Genomic DNA, 21,043 nt, shown 5'->3' with positions numbered 1-21,043 from the left:
GGTTCCCCCCATAATTAATAACCAGCAAAGGCTATGCAGACAGATGTGGGCTGATATTAATGGCCTAGGAAGGAGTCATGGATATTGGCCCCCCTGGCTAAAAACATCAGCACTCTGCTGCCCCAGAAAAGGCGCATCTCTAAGATGCACTAATTCTGGCACTTAGCCTCGCACTTCCCACTTGCCCTGTAGCAGTGGCAAGTGGGGTAATAGTTGTGGGGTTGATGTCACCTTTGTATTGTAAGGTGACATCAAGCCCGCGGTTTAGTAATGGAGAGGTGTCAATAAGACACCTCTCCATTACTAATCCTATAGTTGTTACATGTTAAATAAAGACACAGCCAGAATAAAGTCTTTTAATGAAATAAAACACTAAACACAGTATTCCCATTTTATTATACACCTAATTCCTGCAACGCCCTCGATCTCCTGTGATAAACATAAAATAAAAAGCAACAATATACCATACCTGTCCGTCGCTGTGTCCCACGTCATAATCCATATCTCGGCATATACAGATTACAACCAGGACGGTGCCAAGATGCGACCACCCTGGCTGTAAAAGATTGATGAATGAATGAGATGCTGCCAGAGCTGCATCAGAGACCAGCGCTGACATCACTGAAGCTGTGCTCCCTCACAACCTGACCCACGCTGAACTCTGGAGCGTTGGAAAATGAACTGGCATATAATGATCAAGTATCATGTTTAATAAATTAAAGATTACAACATCTACATTGATAATTCCCAGAACCACTATCAGTACACAACTACATTACCAGAATCATTATCAGCACATAAATACATCACCAGAACCACCGTCAGTACACAAGTACATTAGCAAATCCATTTTCAGCACATTAATACATCAATAGAACTATTGTCAGTACATGTATCACGGTGTGACCCGACCCAACGGATGGTCAGTCAACGGATGGCATAACTCAAAAACAATGGGATGGAAAAAATGAGAGGAAGGCCCTACCCGTAGGGAATGGGGAATGGTTACCACCTGAACTCAAACCTGAGCCTGACCCTGCACTCCCCTAACACCCTATGTGGGTCCTTCCCCCGCTGTCATCAGGATACCTCATTCCTAACTGTCAACTAACTCTGCCTTGGCTAGTGCACTGGCTGCTGATGGGCACTAGCTGCACTACTGCAGATATTACCACACAGTGGATAGTGACAATCACGAAAGGGACAAGGAAATAAACACTTAGCTTTCTCTGCTGCAAAGCACTGCACAGCAGAATAAAGGCACCAGGATAATGAACCCAGCAGAAGCACCACTGAACCCAGAGAGCTCCTCACTCAGGCTTGGTCACTGAAGATAGCTCTATCACCAACAGTCAGCTGATGCATCATGTGACATTTTAAAGGATGGTGGGAGTGGTCACCACCTGCATTAGCTGACCCAGCAGCAGTGCAGTAACATCAGCTTGTCAGTGGGGGAAAAGCTGACATTAAACCCGGATAGTCCAAAAGGAAAAAAGTTTTAAACTGAGTGGAACCAGAGCTGACACAAATCCAAAAATGAATCGTGACAACATGACTACAGTACATAACCAGAACCACTATCGGTACATGAATATGTCACCAGTACCAGAGTCAGCACATGACTACATCACCAGAACAATAATCAGTACAGTAATACAGCACCAGAACCACCGTCAGTACATAAATACATGACCAAGATTAGTACAGCGTTGACTTGCAATGTCAGGTTCGCTTCAAGTTATACACTTGTATATTGCATGAAGCTGCAACTCCCAGTATGTCCTTAACAATGGCAAGGAGATGATTGGAGTTGTTGTTACCAACCATCATCAAACTACAGACCATACAGGAACCACTACTGATTAATAGCAGACCGAAGCACTGGTAAACATTTGTAGAGTAATTTTAAAGAAGTGGTCCGAAGGCAAAGTAATTTTCATTCCAAATCTTTATCTATTTATTTTCAAATATAATTGTAGTAAGAAATTCGCTAGCAACCAGGCAACCCCCACATGTACTTATGCTGGCTAACAAATGTAAATCATTCAGCTGCGGCAAGAAAAACTAACTCTGCGAGCACTAAAAAATACTCAGAGGACCCCCGAGCATGCTCGAGAAATCTCGAGTAACGAGTATATTCGCTCATCACTAATAAGGATTCAAGAATGAAAACCACTTTGCCTTTGGACCACTCCTTTAACTTTTGGAAGATATCTTATATGTTTTAGGGCCATTAATTCTGACTCTGAGCAGGTTGGTGCAAAGACCCCCATCAATTGCTCAAAAGACCTCTTAGAAGTGCACAGCTCAGGAGACAGGACTATGACTTTCTACTGCACCCATTCTGCTCTGTGTGCTCTACTGTCTCATGAGCTAAGAGGTCTTTTGAGCGATTGGTGGGAGACTCGGGACGATGTTCCCCACAGATCTGCTCTGAATTAAAAACATATAATATTGGCTCTCAAACGCTTACTCTTTAAGGTGCATTTACATCTCAGCCGATTAGCGGTCTACCTAAACAGGCTGTCAATCACCAGATGCAGAAGCAAAATATTTGTTCATAGGGTGAAATTTTTAAACTTACTTAAAGGAAGTCAATCACCCACTAAATGACACTTAAACTGCATAAACATTTATAATATTGAAAGTAGCCCATACAAAAGTCATACCACGTGGGCGCATTGGGAGCCCACACCTTTCCAGGCACATGTCAGCTAATACACTGTGTGCAGAATTATTAGGCAAGTTGTATTTTGATCACATGATACTTTTTATCCATGTTGTCCTACTCCAAGCTGTTCAGGCTTGTGAGCCAACTACCAATTAAGTAAATCAGGTGATGTGCATCTCTGTAATGAGGAGGGGTGTTGTCTAATGACATCAAAACCCTATATAAGGTGTGCGTAATTATTAGGCAACTTCCTTTCCTTTTTAGCAAAATGGGTCAGAAGAGAGATTTGATGAGCTCTGAAAAGTCCACAATTGTGAGATGTCTTGCAGAGCGATGCAGCAGTCTTGAAATTGCCAAACTTTTGAAGCGTGATCACCGAACAATCAAGTGTTTCATGGCAAATAGCCAACAGGGTCGCAAGAAGCGTGTTGGGCAAAAAAGGCGCAAAATAACTGCCCGTGAATTGAGGAACATCAAGCGTGAAGCTGCCAAGATGCCATTTGCCACCAGTTTTGCCATATTTCAGAGCTGCAATGTTACTGGAGTAACAAAAAGCACAAGGTGTGCGATACTCAGGGACATGGCCAAGGTACGGAAGGCTGAAAAACAACCACCTTTGAACAAGAAACATAAGATAAAATGTCAAGACTGGGCCAAGAAATATCTTAAGACTGACTTTTCAAAGGTTTTCTGGACTGATGAGATGAGAGTGACTCGATGGGCCAGAGGCTGGATCAGTAAAGGGCAGAGAGCTCCACTCCGACTCAGACGCCCGCAAGGTGGAGGTGGGGTACTGGTATGGGCTGGGATCATCAAAGATGAACTTGTGGGACCTTTTCAGGTTGAGGATGGAGTGAAGCTCAACTCCCAGACCTACTGCCAGTTTCTGGAAGACAACTTCTTCAAGCAGTGGTACAGAAAGAAGTCGGTATCGTTCAAGAAAAACATGATTTTCATGCAGGACAATGCTCCATCACATGCCTCCAACTACTCCACAGCATGGCTGGCCAGTAAAGGTCTCAAAGAAGAAAAAATAATGACATGGCCCCCTTGTTCACCTGATCTGAACCCCATAGAGAACCTGTGGTCCCTCATAAAATGTGAGATCTACAGGGAGGGAAAACAGTCCACCTCTCAGAACAGTGTCTGGGAGGCTGTGGTGGCTGCTGCACGCAATGTTGGTCATAAACAGATCAAGCAACTGACAGAATCTATGGATGGAGGCTGCTGAGTGTCATCGTAAAGAAAGGTGGCTGTATTGGTCACTCATTTTTTGAGGTTTTGTTTTTGCGTGTCAGAAATGTTTACTTCTAAATTTTGTGCAGTTATATTGGTTTACTTGGTGAAAATAAACAAGTGAGATGGGAATATATATGGATTTTATTAAGTTGCCTAATAATTCTGCACAGTAATAGTTACCTGCACAAACAGATATCCTCCTAAGATGGCCAAAGCTAAAAACCCCCACTCCAACTTCCAAAAATATTAAGCTTTGATATTTATGAGTCTTTTGGGTTGATTGAGAACATAGTTGTTGATCAATAATAAAAATAATCCTCTAAAATACAACTTGCCTAATAATTCTGCACACAGTGTATATACAGCTGACATGTGCCTGCAACATCCGCAGGTGGAATCATGATCCACCCGCAGTTGTTAACTAGTTAAATGCTGGTGTCAATCTCTGACAGCGGTATTTAACTCGTGCTTCCGGAAGCGTGCCGGAATTCCCACCCATTGGTGACCCTGTTACATGATCGCGGATCACTTGATGGGTTGGCATGACAACCAGAGGTCTCCAGCAGACCTTTATGGCTGTCATAGCTGCATTGCTATGAGCGCCGCCCGGTGGTCAGCGCTTATAGCAAGTGATCATTTCTGCTACATACAGATGATCTGATCATCGCCTGTGTGGAGCAGAGCCGATCAAAGTACTGCAGCTTCTAGTCGCAAATTGAGACTATTGAAGCATGCAAAAAGTAAAAAAAAATATTTTAAAAAATATTTAAAAAATAAAAAAATATGAAATTTCAAATCACCCCCCTTTCACCCCATTTAAAATAAAACAATAAAAAAATATATACACATATTTGGTATCGCCGCATTCAGAATAGCCCAATCTATCAATATATAAATAGAATTCATCCGATCGTTAAATGGTGTAAAAAATTAACCCAATCACTAAACAATGGAAAGAGAGAAAAAAGTCATATCCTCAGAATTGCGATTTTTTTGGTTGCTGCAACAGTACATTAAAATACAATAACGGGCGATCAAAAGATCATATCTGCACCAAGATGGTATAATTAAAAACGTCAGCTCAGCACGCAAAACCTAAGCCCTCACTCAGCCCCAGATCACGAAAAATGGAGACGCTACGGGTATTGGAAAATGGTGTTTTTTTAATATTTTTTTTAACAAACTTTGGATTTTTTTTCACCACTTAAATAAAAATGAACCTAGACATGTTTGGTGTCTATGAACTCAAAATGACCTGTAGAATCATAGTGGTCAGTCAGTATTAGCATTTAATGAACATTGTAAAAAAAAAAAAAAACAACTGTGGGATTGCACTTTTTTTTGCAATTTCACCGCACTTGGAATTTTTTTCCCATTTTCCAATACACTATATGTTAAAACCAATGGTGTTGTTCAAAAGTACAACTCGTCCCACAAAACACAAGCCCTCACATGGCCATATTGTTGGGAAAATAAAAAAGTTATGGCTCTGGGAATACGGGGTGCAAAAAACTAAAATGCAAAAATAAAAAATATCTCTGGTCCCCAAGGGGTTAACTTTACCTTTTCTGAAAAATACACATTTATTTAATATGCAAAGAAGGGCGCTGCAGTGCACCCTTGGCCTAGTCTATGTCTTGGTGCTCATGTATGGCCTAATATTTGCATATTAAAGCTAGTCCTTTGGATTGACTGACAGCGGTCTGTTGAAAACAGCGAGTGCTCCAAGTGTCAGTGGGTGTGCGCACACAATGTGGCTACGGACGTGCTCTGTGGCGTGGATCCTGCCTGTCCGTGGTCGCCGCTCGATGCACTGGGAAGTGCAGTAAGTGACAAGCAGGACAGCACCATGTTACGTGTACATGACATAGGGTATACGTGAGTTCCGTGATCTGGAAAATTCACCCAATTCCCTTAAATAGGCCCCAAAAACAGCCTAAAGAATAAAAATTAGATCGCACGCAAATTAATAGACTGAGACAAATGTTGGATTTAATTGGCCACAGCAGCCATTTTATTAAAATAAAATATAACAGAACTTTTATAACAACCCAGAATAGGAGGGGCGGTCCTCGAGGCCCTAAAGTTATAAAACTCAGCATCCCAAATTCCACAATGTCCAGCCCAGGATAAGTCTTACCCCCAGCCGTAAAGCACCAGCTCAGGGACAGATAACCAATCCTGGTCCACCGAACCCACCCCCATGCCAGGGGCCCATAAATCCACCTCACGCGGGATAACCGGACCGCGCCTTGTTAAATTCTCTCATGGGGGGTCCAGGACCTCTCAAGATCCCCCCCCCATTAAACCACCATTTACCATTTCCACCGACCTCGAGGACCTCCACCCCCGCCAAAAACACGAATGGCCTGACACCTTAGCCATTCATGTCCCTCCACACCTTCAGGCTTAATTCAATGCCACTGCGGATAGCCAAACACCACATGTCATTTCCCACCGCGTTCAGGTGCACGCCATCGGCTCTCCAGTAAGCTCCTTGCCCCGATTCCAAGTCCACATGTCTCACGGCCAACGCACTATTCCTCACCATGAACCGAGATATAGCCCTGTTTATTTTGATCCGGGCCCTATTCACCCCTTCAAGAGATCTAGCACCTCGCCAATTTTTACGCGGAATGATTTCAGACCACACCAACAACACTTTTGGAAACATGACCCAGAACCGCAGGATATCAAATTTAATATTCTTAATCAGCTCCCTACAAGACCGTTTAGCCAAATCATTACCCCCTAGATGAATCACCACAATCTCTGGTACTCTATCCAGTCTAACAAAGCGATGGAATTCAGGTAACCATTCCTTCCACAGCATACCCCTTTTACCGATCCATCGTAAAGTCACTGTGTCTCGGGAAAGACCCAATTGGCGACCGTCCGGGCGAACTGCAGCACGCAATGCAGCCCACACAACATACGAGTGCCCCATGATCCAGACGAGCACCGGATCAGCCCCTGCAATAAAGAAAGAAAGGCAACAAACAATTAACTCACCACAGCCGCCCCTAATTCACAATAGGTTTGGGCGAACATACGACCGGAATCTTGAAGATTCCCACCTCCCAATTCTCCTAACCACATCTTCTCCAAGGCCCAACCTAGCGGCTTCAGTCGCTGCCCCGATCCTGAAGGAATGCCCGCTATATTGAGTTGCAGGTAAGCCAGCTGCAACCAAACATTTCCTAAATACCGAAACAAACTGAAAACGGGACAAGAAAGCCCCATTTTCATGCACCAACAATGGCTCATCCAACGCACCGCCCTTTGCCAAGTACTCCTTCACTGAAGCCACAGGGCATAAAGGGGATCCCTCAACACTGAACAGCACCACTTTGCACCCTTTCCCATACACGTCCGTCTTTGAGGCCTTAACAAACACCACCACCCTGTTCCCTTCCACATCAACGTTTTCTCTTAATAAAGTACCTCTTTTACTAACGGACGGGCTAACCAACTCTCCTAACCGAAATGCCCCGAAGAAGGCCAACGAAAAGGCTGCCCGGAACAGAACCACTTCCCATTCGGAAAAACACACCCCCTGTAACTGCCGACCAATAGCTGAAAGCACCTCATACGACACAGGACACCGTCCGTCTGAGGCCTTCCACCCTTTTTTCCAACCCCGAGCAACTTGCCGAACCAAAAAGGATTTCGTTATATTCCTACGCCCTCTGCATTTAAGGTTGAATGCTAGCCCCGCCAAAAACTTATTCAAACGCGAAACAGACCAACCTGCCTCCCAATGATGACCGAGGAACAACAACAAACCATACTCCTCCTCTATATCTGGATCCAAACTTGACATCCAGGATTCCCACAGGCTCCAAGCCTGATTATAATGAGACCAAGATGAATCCGCGAGCGATTTGGTAAACAACTCCGCTACGGCCCTCGCGGCAGGTTCCACAATTTGACTGGACAATCCAGACCCGCGCTCTCCGCCTGGGGTGCCAAATCCCGGAAAAGCTGCCCCTGAAATTGAGAAAGAGCGACAACTATTGGATCTGGCGCTGACAAGCCAACTTCAAATACAATCCATAAATTGAACTTAAGGCCCAGAAAAACCAAGTGCTGCAAGACCTTCACTACCGCCGGCGTAGCCGCTGATAACGAGTTCACCGCCGTCACTGTTCCATCATGCTCACAACAAAAAGAAATCTTCAAGTTCCTCAATTTGTCGCCCCACAGGGCCAACGCCACTACCCTGGGGAACAAATGCAGTAGTAGCCGATTGTTCGTCAACCCTTCCTCCTTCCATTCTTCAGGCCACGCCGCTGCAGACCAGCTACCACGAAAGAAAAGACCAAAGCCACTCTTTTCGACAACATGAACCAAAATGCCCAAGGAAGCGGCATATGCAACAGGCTGAATCCACAGAGATCTACCGTTGTACTCGTCAAGAAAATCTGCCCACACCTTCAAATCATCACGAAATTCTTTCTTTATCCTGATAAAATGCAAAGGGGACTTTACCCCAACTGTTGCCAACGATAGGCGGCGGCAGAACGCACGACCCATCGGCATTATCCTGCAGGCAAAGTTCAGTTTCCCTAACAGGGATTGCAAACCGCGCAAATTTATCTTTTTCAAACCAATCGCATTAACCACATCCTGACGTAATGCGATGAGCTTATCTGCGGGTAGCCTACACTCCATTGCTACCGTATCAATTTCAATGCCTAGGAAGCTCAACACTGTCACCGGACCAACTGTTTTTTCCTCCGCCAAAGGCACACCGAAGTTTTTTGCCACACTCTCCATTGTGTGCAACAAGATCGAGCAATCTGCTGATTCCGCTGGCCCTATAAACAGAAAGTCGTCTAGATAGTGTGAACATGAACGAATCCCAGACATGTCCTTCACCACCCATTCCAGGAACGTGCTGAAGGCCTCAAAATAAGCGCAAGAAATTGAGCAACCCATGGGAAGGCAACGATCAACAAAATAGCCGCCATCCCAAAAACAACCCAATAGATGCAAACAGTCGGGATGAACTGGCAACAAACGAAAGGCCGCTTCGATGTCGGTCTTCGCCAGCTTAGCCCCCTTTCCGCATGTTCGAACCCACTCCATCGCTGAATCGAATGATAAGTACGACACCGAACTTAACTTGGGGTCGATACCATCATTAACCGAAGATCCCTTCGGAAATGATAGGTGATGGATCAACCTATACTTATTAGGTTCCTTCTTAGGGACCACGCCAAGAGGTGACACCCTCAAATTTGCAAACGGAGGAGCAACATACGGGCCTGCCATTCTTCCCAAAGCAACTTCCTTCTTCAACTTATCCGACACAACTTCCGGGAATTGTAACGCCGATTTCAAATTCTTTCTTTTCAAACTAACGACTTGCTCAACATAAGGAATTCTGAAACCTTCCTTAAAACCATCACGTAATAACGCCGCAGCTGACCTATCTGGGTATCTACTTAGAAATGCCTCCATCACGACCCACTGTACCGGACTCACCCCTTTTTTCAGCAGAGTCTCCGCCTTTTTGCCTGTTACCTCTGAAACATTTTGAGGCGCTATGCGCCCCCCCACATGAAGAACACTCGTGTCTAAATTTACACTTGCTCCCGAATCTGCATACCCCATCATTGAAGGCGAAACACAGTCCTTTTTGTACAGCCGCCGAGTGTCCTGACTGTCCCGAACTCCCGGCGCTCCCATGAAAAGGCTGGCTGGTCTGACCTAAACGGGCCGGGACCATAACTCTCATCCACAACGCTATGTCCTTGTGATCCCACCTAATGTTCGGTCTAAAAGCCTTCCGCTGACGAAATTGTTCGTCATAGCGTAACCAACCTTGTCCCCCGTAGGTCCTGTAGGCCTCCCCTATGGCATCTAAATAACAAAATAGCGCCGAGCAATTTTCTGGGGCCTTCTCCCCAATTATGCTAGCCATAATAGCAAAAGCCTGTAGCCAATTTGAAAATGATCTGGGAATCAATCTATATCTCCGTTTCTCCTCATCCTCTTTCTTAGAGTCCTCCTTTCTAGGTCTGTCCAAGTTAAATCTCTCTAGGGGTAAAAGAGAAAAAATTTCTATGTACTCCCCTTTCCAGATTTTTTCCCTAACTTCTTGTTTTAAGTGCGCCCCTAAAGGGTCCTCAAAACAGACGTAAACCTCCCCCTTAGCCGCATCGTCCAGTTGCGGGACGTCCTCCTTCTCCTTATCCCGCGAAGCTCCTTCACTTGACGCATCAATCCCTGACCCAGGCCCTACTGATAACGCCGGTGTAGCTCCGCCAGTCTCTCTCGATGAGCCCCCAGTGTTTGACGCAGGACCCGCACTGCTGGATAAACCCGAAAAATCCGGTAACTGTCTAGACCCCTCAAACGACCCCGTATGTCCCAACCAAGCTGCTGACGGCAAAGCCCCCCTGCTAATCCCGGACCCCCACAAGCCTGCTAGCTCACCTAGACCTCTCAGAATTAAACCCATACCCCCACTAGCAACTCCCGAAGTTACATCAGTACTCCTAGCCTCAGGGGAAACTATGCCTGGCATATTAAGCAAAGGAAAAATGTTCTCACCTAGCTGCCTGGGTGCTGTGAGCCCAGCAGCCGAAGGTCCAGCTCCCAGCCGAAGGTGTCCGTATTCCATGCCGGACTGATCCGCGATGTTGGCCGCCGAACTCCTGCCAACCGTAACTGGAGACTGGCGACCTGGTGAAGACGCTGACTGCCCTGGCGCTGCAGATGTGGAATAGGCCGAGCCAGCATCCTGCCGCCCGCTGGAAGATGAGTAGCTTCTTGGTGCTGATACGTCCCTGTCATCGCCTCCCGAAGCCATCGATTGACGCCTGTCAGAAACTGTAAAATCCTGGCCACCACCAGCAGAGGGCGCTGCTGCGCTGATATTGCTGGAGCTGTGACCAGAAACCTGAAAACCCTGGCCATCACCAGCAGAGGGCGCTGCTGCGTTGTTATTGCCGAAGCTGTGCGCTGCTAAGGGCCGCACGCTGCTGGCAGAGCCGACCGACTGCCGCTCGCATGGTCTCCGCTGCTGAGGGGCCGCCGCAACTGACCCCCGTCTCCTCGGCTCACGCTGCCTCCCACGCCGAGCGGTGCCAGCAGACGTGCTGGCGGCCGCAGACCCTGCTCCTGCACCAGACGCCCCACGCCGACCGGTCACTGAAGGAGGGGAGGAAGGTTCCGCCCCCCGGTGTAGGCCCCGCCGTTCAATAGGATTCCTCCCGGCGCTGCGCTGCACGGTGGAGGGGGCAGCGCTGCTTACCGGAGGGTCCCTGGAGGGGCTCCTGTTTCGGCGCCGGGCCCTGGGGATCACATCGGGACTTAGGCGCGCCGGAGGTCTGGTCCTCCGCGGCCGGCGCCCGTCCTGCTGAACCTGGGAAGGTGCCTCAGATGTATTCTGGAGGAGACTGGTCACCGAAGCATTCAGCCAGTCGGTCCCCTGAGAGCTGGCTGCCGTCCGGAGACGCTGAAGGATCGCTTCAATATCCATGCCGGTTAGTGTAACGGAGATTCCTCACTTGTCACGCAGGTACCTAAAATGGATGCCTGCGTGAGGAGTGTGCCCCCTTTTATGTGCCCCCTCCCCGCAGACCCCCAGTTCCGCCCACTACATTCAAAAAATGCCATTAAGCCACCTCCTCATATTCCAATTAACCCTTAACTATATACACCCATCAAAAACTGCTCCAGCTCCCCAGGTCCCACGTAACCCCGTCATGGCGGCCTCCCCTTAAGTGCCGTGGGCCCCCCAGTACGGCCTTTCTTGACAGTGCGGTCACAGCCTGTCTAAACAAGCTATTAAACTACAGTCGGCTTCAGCCACTCTTAGATCTTCGCAAGTCTTCTGCAGCACATCCCAACACAGTGCCCTTAAAAAGAACTGTCATTATAATGTTCCTGAACAAAAAGAACCACCCATGCTGTGCTTCAAATAAGCCTAACACTGTATACTCAAATAAATGACTGCCCCTCGCTGTGATCCCTGCACAAAAAAAGACCCCACACTGCCAATTTTATGGTACATGGCCTCCACACTGTCATTGGCATCCATTCCATGCAGCCCCCTGTTCATACACATCCCACCCCATGCGGTCCCCTTTTCCATACGCATCCCACCCCATCCGGACCCCTTTTCCCATAGGCATCCCACCCCATGCGGACCTCTTTTCCCATAGGCATCTCACCCCATGCGGACCTCTTTTCCCATAGGCATCTCACCCCATGCGGCCCCCTTTCTCATAGGCTACCCATCTCATGCGGACCCCTTTTCCATAGGCATCCCAACCTATGCGGCCCCATTTTACATAAGCGTCCCACCCCATAGAGCCCCCTATAGGCATCTCACCCGATGCAGCCACCTTTCCCATAGGCATCCCAACCCATGAGGACCCCCTATTCTGTAGGCCCCCTTTCCCATAGTCATCCCACCCATGCAACCCACTTTTTCATAGGCATTCCACCCCATGCTGCCACCTCTTACATAGGCATCACACCCCATGTGGGCCCCAGTGATGTCACAGTACAGAGGTAATAAACACAGTAAATTCACAATACAGGGATAATAAACCCAATGATATCAGAGAACAGGGATAATATACACAGTGATGTCACAGTACAGGGATATTACACACAGTAATTTCACAGTAGATAGATAATAAAGAGTGATATCACAGTGCAGAGGTAATAAATACAGTGATGTCACATTATAGAGATAATGTAGTGATGTAATATTACAGAGAAAATAAACGATGCTGTCACAATACAGAGATAATAAACACAGTGATGTCACAATACAGAGATAATACACACAGTGATGTCACAGTACAGAGATAATACACACAGTGATGTCACAGTACAGGGATAATACACACAGTGATGTCACAGTACAGGGATAATAAACACAGTGATGTCACAGTACAGAGATAATAAACACAGTGATGTCACAGTACAGGGATAATAAACACAGAGATGTCACAGTACAGGGATAATGCACACAGTGATGTCACAGTACAGAGATAATAAACACAGTGATGTCACAGTACAGGGATAATATACCCAGTGATGTCACAGTACAGAAATAATATACACAGTGATGTCACAGAACAGGGATAATAAACACAGTGATGTCACAGTACAGAGATAATAAACACAGTGATGTCACAGTACAGGGATAATAAACACAGACATGTCACTGTACAGGGATAATGCACACAGTGATGTCAGAGTACAGAGATAATAAACACAGTGATGTCACAGTACAGGGATAATATACCCAGTGATGTCACAGTACAGGGATAATACACACAGTGATGTCACAGTACAGGGATAATACACACAGTGATGTCACAGTACAGGGATAATAAACACAGTGATGTCAGAGTACAGGAATAATACACACAGTGATGTCACAGTACAGGGATAGTATACACAGTGATGTCACAGTACAGGGATAATACACACAGTGATGTCACAGTACAGGAATAATACACACAGTGATGTCACAGTACAGGGATAATAAACACAGTGATGTCACAGAACAGGGATAATAAACACAGTGATGTCACAGTACAGGGATAATAAACATAGAGATGTCACAGTACAGGGATAATACACACAGTGATGTCACAGTACAGGGATAATAAACACAGTGATGTCAGAGAACAGGGATATTACACACAGTAATGTCACAGTAGATAGATAATAAAGAGTGATATCACAGTGCAGAGGTAATAAATACAGTGATGTCACAGTACAGGGATAATACACACACTGATGTCACAGTACAGGGATAATACACACAGTGATGTCACAGTACAGGGATAATAAACACAGATGTCACAGTACAGGGATAATGCACACAGTGATGTCAGAGTACAGAGATAATAAACACAGTGATGTCACAGTACAGGGATAATGTACCCAGTGATGTCACAGTACAGGGATAATATACACAGTGATGTCACAGTACAGGGATAATACACACAGTGATGTCACAGTACAGAGATAATACACACAGTGATGTCACAGTACAGGGATAATAAACACAGTGATGTCACAGAACAGGGATAATAAACACAGTGATGTCACAGAACAGGGATAATAAACACAGTGATGTCACAGTACAGGGATAATAAACACAGTGATGTCACAGAACAGGGATAATAAACACAGTGATGTCACAGAACAGGGATAATAAACACAGTGATGTCACAGTACAGAGATAATAAACACAGTGATGTCACAGTACAGGGATAATAAACACAGAGATGTCACAGTACAGGGATAATGCACACAGTGATGTCAGAGTACAGAGATAATAAACACAGTGATGTCACAGTACAGGGATAATATACCCAGTGATGTCACAGTACAGGGATAATACACACAGTGATGTCACAGTACAGGGATAATACACACAGTGATGTCACAGTACAGGGATAATACACACAGTGATGTCACAGTACAGGGATAATAAACACAGTGATGTCACAGAACAGGGATAATAAACACAGTGATGTCACAGTACAGGGATAATAAACACAGTGATGTCACAGTACAGGGATAATAAACACAGTGATGTCACAGTACAGGGATAATAAACACAGTGATGTCACAGTACAGGGATAATAAACACAGTGATGTCACAGAACAGGGATAATAAACACAGTGATGTCACAGTACAGAGATAATAAACACAGTGATGTCACAGTACAGGGATAATAAACACAGAGATGTCACAGTACAGGGATAATGCACACAGTGATGTCAGAGTACAGAGATAATAAACACAGTGATGTCACAGTACAGGGATAATATACCCAGTGATGTCACAGTACAGGGATAATACACACAGTGATGTCACAGTACAGGGATAATACACACAGTGATGTCACAGTACAGGGATAATACACACAGTGATGTCACAGTACAGGGATAATAAACACAGTGATGTCACAGTACAGGGATAATGCACACAGTGATGTCACAGTACAGGGATAATACACACAGTGATGTCACAGTACAGGGATAATAAACACAGTGATGTCACAGTACAGGGATAATACACACAGTGATGTCACAGTACAGGGATAATACACACAGTGATGTCACAGTACAGGGATAATAAACACAGTGATGTCACAGTACAGGGATAATAAACACAGTGATGTCACAGTACAGAGATAATACACACAGTGATGTCACAGTACAGAGATAATAAACACAGTGATGTCACAGTACAGGGATAATAAACACAGTGATGTCACAGAACAGGGATAATAAACACAGTGATGTCACAGTACAGAGATAATAAACACAGTGATGTCACAGTACAGGGACAATAAACACAGAGATGTCACAGTACAGGGATAATGCACACAGTGATGTCAGAGTACAGAGATAATAAACACAGTGATGTCACAGTACAGGGATAATATACCCAGTGATGTCACAGTACAGGGATAATACACACAGTGATGTCACAGTACAGGGATAATACACACAGTGATGTCACAGTACAGGGATAATAAACACAGTGATGTCACAGAACAGGGATAATAAACACAGTGATGTCAGAGTACAGAGATAATAAACACAGTGATGTCACAGAACAGGGATAATAAACACAGTGATGTCACAGTACAGGGATAATAAACACAGTGATGTCACAGTACAGGGATAATAAACACAGTGATGTCACAGTACAGGGATAATAAACACAGTGATGTCACAGTACAGGGATAATAAACACAGTGATGTCACAGTACAGGGATAATAAACACAGTGATGTCACAGAACAGGGATAATAAACACAGTGATGTCACAGTACAGAGATAATAAACACAGTGATGTCACAGTACAGAGATAATACACACAGTGATGTCACAGTACAGAGATAATAAACACAGTGATGTCACAGCACAGGGATAATACACACAGTGATGTCACAGTACAGGGATAATACACACAGTGATGTCACAGTACAGGGATAATACACACAGTGATGTCACAGTACAGGGATAATACACACAGTGATGTCACAGTACAGGGATAATACACACAGTGATGTCACAGTACAGGGATAATAAACACAGTGATGTCACAGTACAGGGATAATGCACACAGTGATGTCACAGTACAGGGATAATAAACACAGTGATGTCACAGTACAGGGATAATATACCCAGTGATGTCACAGTACAGGGATAATATACACAGGGATGTCACAGTACAGGGATAATACACACAGTGATGTCGAAGTACAGGGATAATACACACAGTTATGTCACAGTACAGAGATAATACACACAGTGATGTCACAGTACAGGGATAATAAACACAGTGATGTCACAGAACAGGGATAATAAACACAGTGATGTCAGAGTACAGAGATAATAAACACAGTGATGTCACAGAACAGGGATAATAAACACAGTGATGTCACAGTACAGGGATAATAAACACAGAGATGTCACAGTACAGGGATAATAAACACAGTGATGTCACAGTACAGGGATAATATACCCAGTGATGTCACAGTACAGAAATAATATACACAGTGATGTCACAGAACAGGGATAATAAACACAGTGATGTCACAGTACAGAGATAATAAACACAGTGATGTCACAGTACAGGGATAATAAACACAGACATGTCACTGTACAGGGATAATGCACACAGTGATGTCAGAGTACAGAGATAATAAACACAGTGATGTCACAGTACAGGGATAATATACCCAGTGATGTCACAGTACAGGGATAATACACACAGTGATGTCACAGTACAGGGATAATACACACAGTGATGTCACAGTACAGGGATAATAAACACAGTGATGTCAGAGTACAGGAATAATACACACAGTGATGTCACAGTACAGGGATAGTATACACAGTGATGTCACAGTACAGGGATAATACACACAGTGATGTCACAGTACAGGAATAATACACACAGTGATGTCACAGTACAGGGATAATAAACACAGTGATGTCACAGAACAGGGATAATAAACACAGTGATGTCACAGTACAGGGATAATAAACATAGAGATGTCACAGTACAGGGATAATACACACAGTGATGTCACAGTACAGGGATAATAAACACAGTGATGTCAGAGAACAGGGATATTACACACAGTAATGTCACAGTAGATAGATAATAAAGAGTGATATCACAGTGCAGAGGTAATAAATACAGTGATGTCACAGTACAGGGATAATACACACACTGATGTCACAGTACAGGGATAATACACACAGTGATGTCACAGTACAGGGATAATAAACACAGATGTCACAGTACAGGGATAATGCACACAGTGATGTCAGAGTACAGAGATAATAAACACAGTGATGTCACAGTACAGGGATAATGTACCCAGTGATGTCACAGTACAGGGATAATATACACAGTGATGTCACAGTACAGGGATAATACACACAGTGATGTCACAGTACAGAGATAATACACACAGTGATGTCACAGTACAGGGATAATAAACACAGTGATGTCACAGAACAGGGATAATAAACACAGTGATGTCACAGAACAGGGATAATAAACACAGTGATGTCACAGTACAGGGATAATAAACACAGTGATGTCACAGAACAGGGATAATAAACACAGTGATGTCACAGAACAGGGATAATAAACACAGTGATGTCACAGTACAGAGATAATAAACACAGTGATGTCACAGTACAGGGATAATAAACACAGAGATGTCACAGTACAGGGATAATGCACACAGTGATGTCAGAGTACAGAGATAATAAACACAGTGATGTCACAGTACAGGGATAATATACCCAGTGATGTCACAGTACAGGGATAATACACACAGTGATGTCACAGTACAGGGATAATACACACAGTGATGTCACAGTACAGGGATAATACACACAGTGATGTCACAGTACAGGGATAATAAACACAGTGATGTCACAGAACAGGGATAATAAACACAGTGATGTCACAGTACAGGGATAATAAACACAGTGATGTCACAGTACAGGGATAATAAACACAGTGATGTCACAGTACAGGGATAATAAACACAGTGATGTCACAGTACAGGGATAATAAACACAGTGATGTCACAGAACAGGGATAATAAACACAGTGATGTCACAGTACAGAGATAATAAACACAGTGATGTCACAGTACAGGGATAATAAACACAGAGATGTCACAGTACAGGGATAATGCACACAGTGATGTCAGAGTACAGAGATAATAAACACAGTGATGTCACAGTACAGGGATAATATACCCAGTGATGTCACAGTACAGGGATAATACACACAGTGATGTCACAGTACAGGGATAATACACACAGTGATGTCACAGTACAGGGATAATACACACAGTGATGTCACAGTACAGGGATAATAAACACAGTGATGTCACAGTACAGGGATAATGCACACAGTGATGTCACAGTACAGGGATAATACACACAGTGATGTCACAGTACAGGGATAATAAACACAGTGATGTCACAGTACAGGGATAATACACACAGTGATGTCACAGTACAGGGATAATACACACAGTGATGTCACAGTACAGGGATAATAAACACAGTGATGTCACAGTACAGGGATAATAAACACAGTGATGTCACAGTACAGAGATAATACACACAGTGATGTCACAGTACAGAGATAATAAACACAGTGATGTCACAGTACAGGGATAATAAACACAGTGATGTCACAGAACAGGGATAATAAACACAGTGATGTCACAGTACAGAGATAATAAACACAGTGATGTCACAGTACAGGGACAATAAACACAGAGATGTCACAGTACAGGGATAATGCACACAGTGATGTCAGAGTACAGAGATAATAAACACAGTGATGTCACAGTACAGGGATAATATACCCAGTGATGTCACAGTACAGGGATAATACACACAGTGATGTCACAGTACAGGGATAATACACACAGTGATGTCACAGTACAGGGATAATAAACACAGTGATGTCACAGAACAGGGATAATAAACACAGTGATGTCAGAGTACAGAGATAATAAACACAGTGATGTCACAGAACAGGGATAATAAACACAGTGATGTCACAGTACAGGGATAATAAACACAGTGATGTCACAGTACAGGGATAATAAACACAGTGATGTCACAGTACAGGGATAATAAACACAGTGATGTCACAGTACAGGGATAATAAACACAGTGATGTCACAGTACAGGGATAATAAACACAGTGATGTCACAGAACAGGGATAATAAACACAGTGATGTCACAGTACAGAGATAATAAACACAGTGATGTCACAGTACAGAGATAATACACACAGTGATGTCACAGTACAGAGATAATAAACACAGTGATGTCACAGCACAGGGATAATACACACAGTGATGTCACAGTACAGGGATAATACACACAGTGATGTCACAGTACAGGGATAATACACACAGTGATGTCACAGTACAGGGATAATACACACAGTGATGTCACAGTACAGGGATAATACACACAGTGATGTCACAGTACAGGGATAATAAACACAGTGATGTCACAGTACAGGGATAATGCACACAGTGATGTCACAGTACAGGGATAATAAACACAGTGATGTCACAGTACAGGGATAATATACCCAGTGATGTCACAGTACAGGGATAATATACACAGGGATGTCACAGTACAGGGATAATACACACAGTGATGTCGAAGTACAGGGATAATACACACAGTTATGTCACAGTACAGAGATAATACACACAGTGATGTCACAGTACAGGGATAATAAACACAGTGATGTCACAGAACAGGGATAATAAACACAGTGATGTCAGAGTACAGAGATAATAAACACAGTGATGTCACAGAACAGGGATAATAAACACAGTGATGTCACAGTACAGGGATAATAAACACAGAGATGTCACAGTACAGGGATAATAAACACAGTGATGTCACAGTACAGGGATAATAAACACAGTGATGTCACAGTACAGGGATAATAAACACAGTGATGTCACAGTACAGGGATAATAAACACAGTGATGTCACAGAACAGGGATAATAAACACAGTGATGTCACAGTACAGGGATAATAAACACAGTGATGTCACAGTACAGAGATAATAAACACAGTGATGTCACAGTACAGGGATAATAAACACAGTGATGTCACAGTACAGAGATAATAAACACAGTGATGTCACAGTACAGGGATAATAAACACAGAGATGTCACAGTACAGGGATAATGCACACAGTGATGTCAGAGTACAGAGATAATAAACACAGTGATGTCACAGTACAGGGATAATATACCCAGTGATGTCACAGTACAGGGATAATAAACACAGTGATGTCACAGTACAGGGATAATACACACAGTGATGTCACAGTACAGGGATAATACACACAGTGATGTCACAGTACAGGGATAATAAACACAGTGATGTCACAGTACAGGGATAATAAACACAGTGATGTCACAGTACAGAGATAATACACACAGTGATGTCACAGTACAGAGATAATAAACACAGTGATGTCACAGTACAGGGATAATAAACACAGTGATGTCACAGAACAGGGATAATAAACACAGTGATGTCACAGTACAGAGATAATAAACACAGTGATGTCACAGTACAGGGATAATATACCCAGTGATGTCACAGTACAGGGATAATACACACAGTGATGTCACAGTACAGGGATAATACACACAGTGATGTCACAGTACAGGGATAATACACACAGTGATGTCACAGTACAGGGATAATAAACACAGTGATGTCACAGTACAGGGATAATGCACACAGTGATGTCACAGTACAGGGATAATAAACACAGTGATGTCACAGTACAGGGATAATATACCCAGTGATGTCACAGTACAGGGATAATATACACAGGGATGTCACAGTACAGGGATAATACACACAGTGATGTCACAGTACAGAGATAATACACACAGTGATGTCACAGTACAGGGATAATAAACACAGTGATGTCACAGAACAGGGATAATAAACACAGTGATGTCAGAGTACAGAGATAATAAACACAGTGATGTCACAGAACAGGGATAATAAACACAGTGATGTCACAGTACAGGGAT

Source organism: Ranitomeya variabilis, chromosome 2, assembly GCF_051348905.1.
Source record: "Ranitomeya variabilis isolate aRanVar5 chromosome 2, aRanVar5.hap1, whole genome shotgun sequence".
Lineage (NCBI taxonomy): Eukaryota > Metazoa > Chordata > Amphibia > Anura > Dendrobatidae > Ranitomeya > Ranitomeya variabilis.
Note: the sequence above shows the minus strand (reverse complement) of the source record.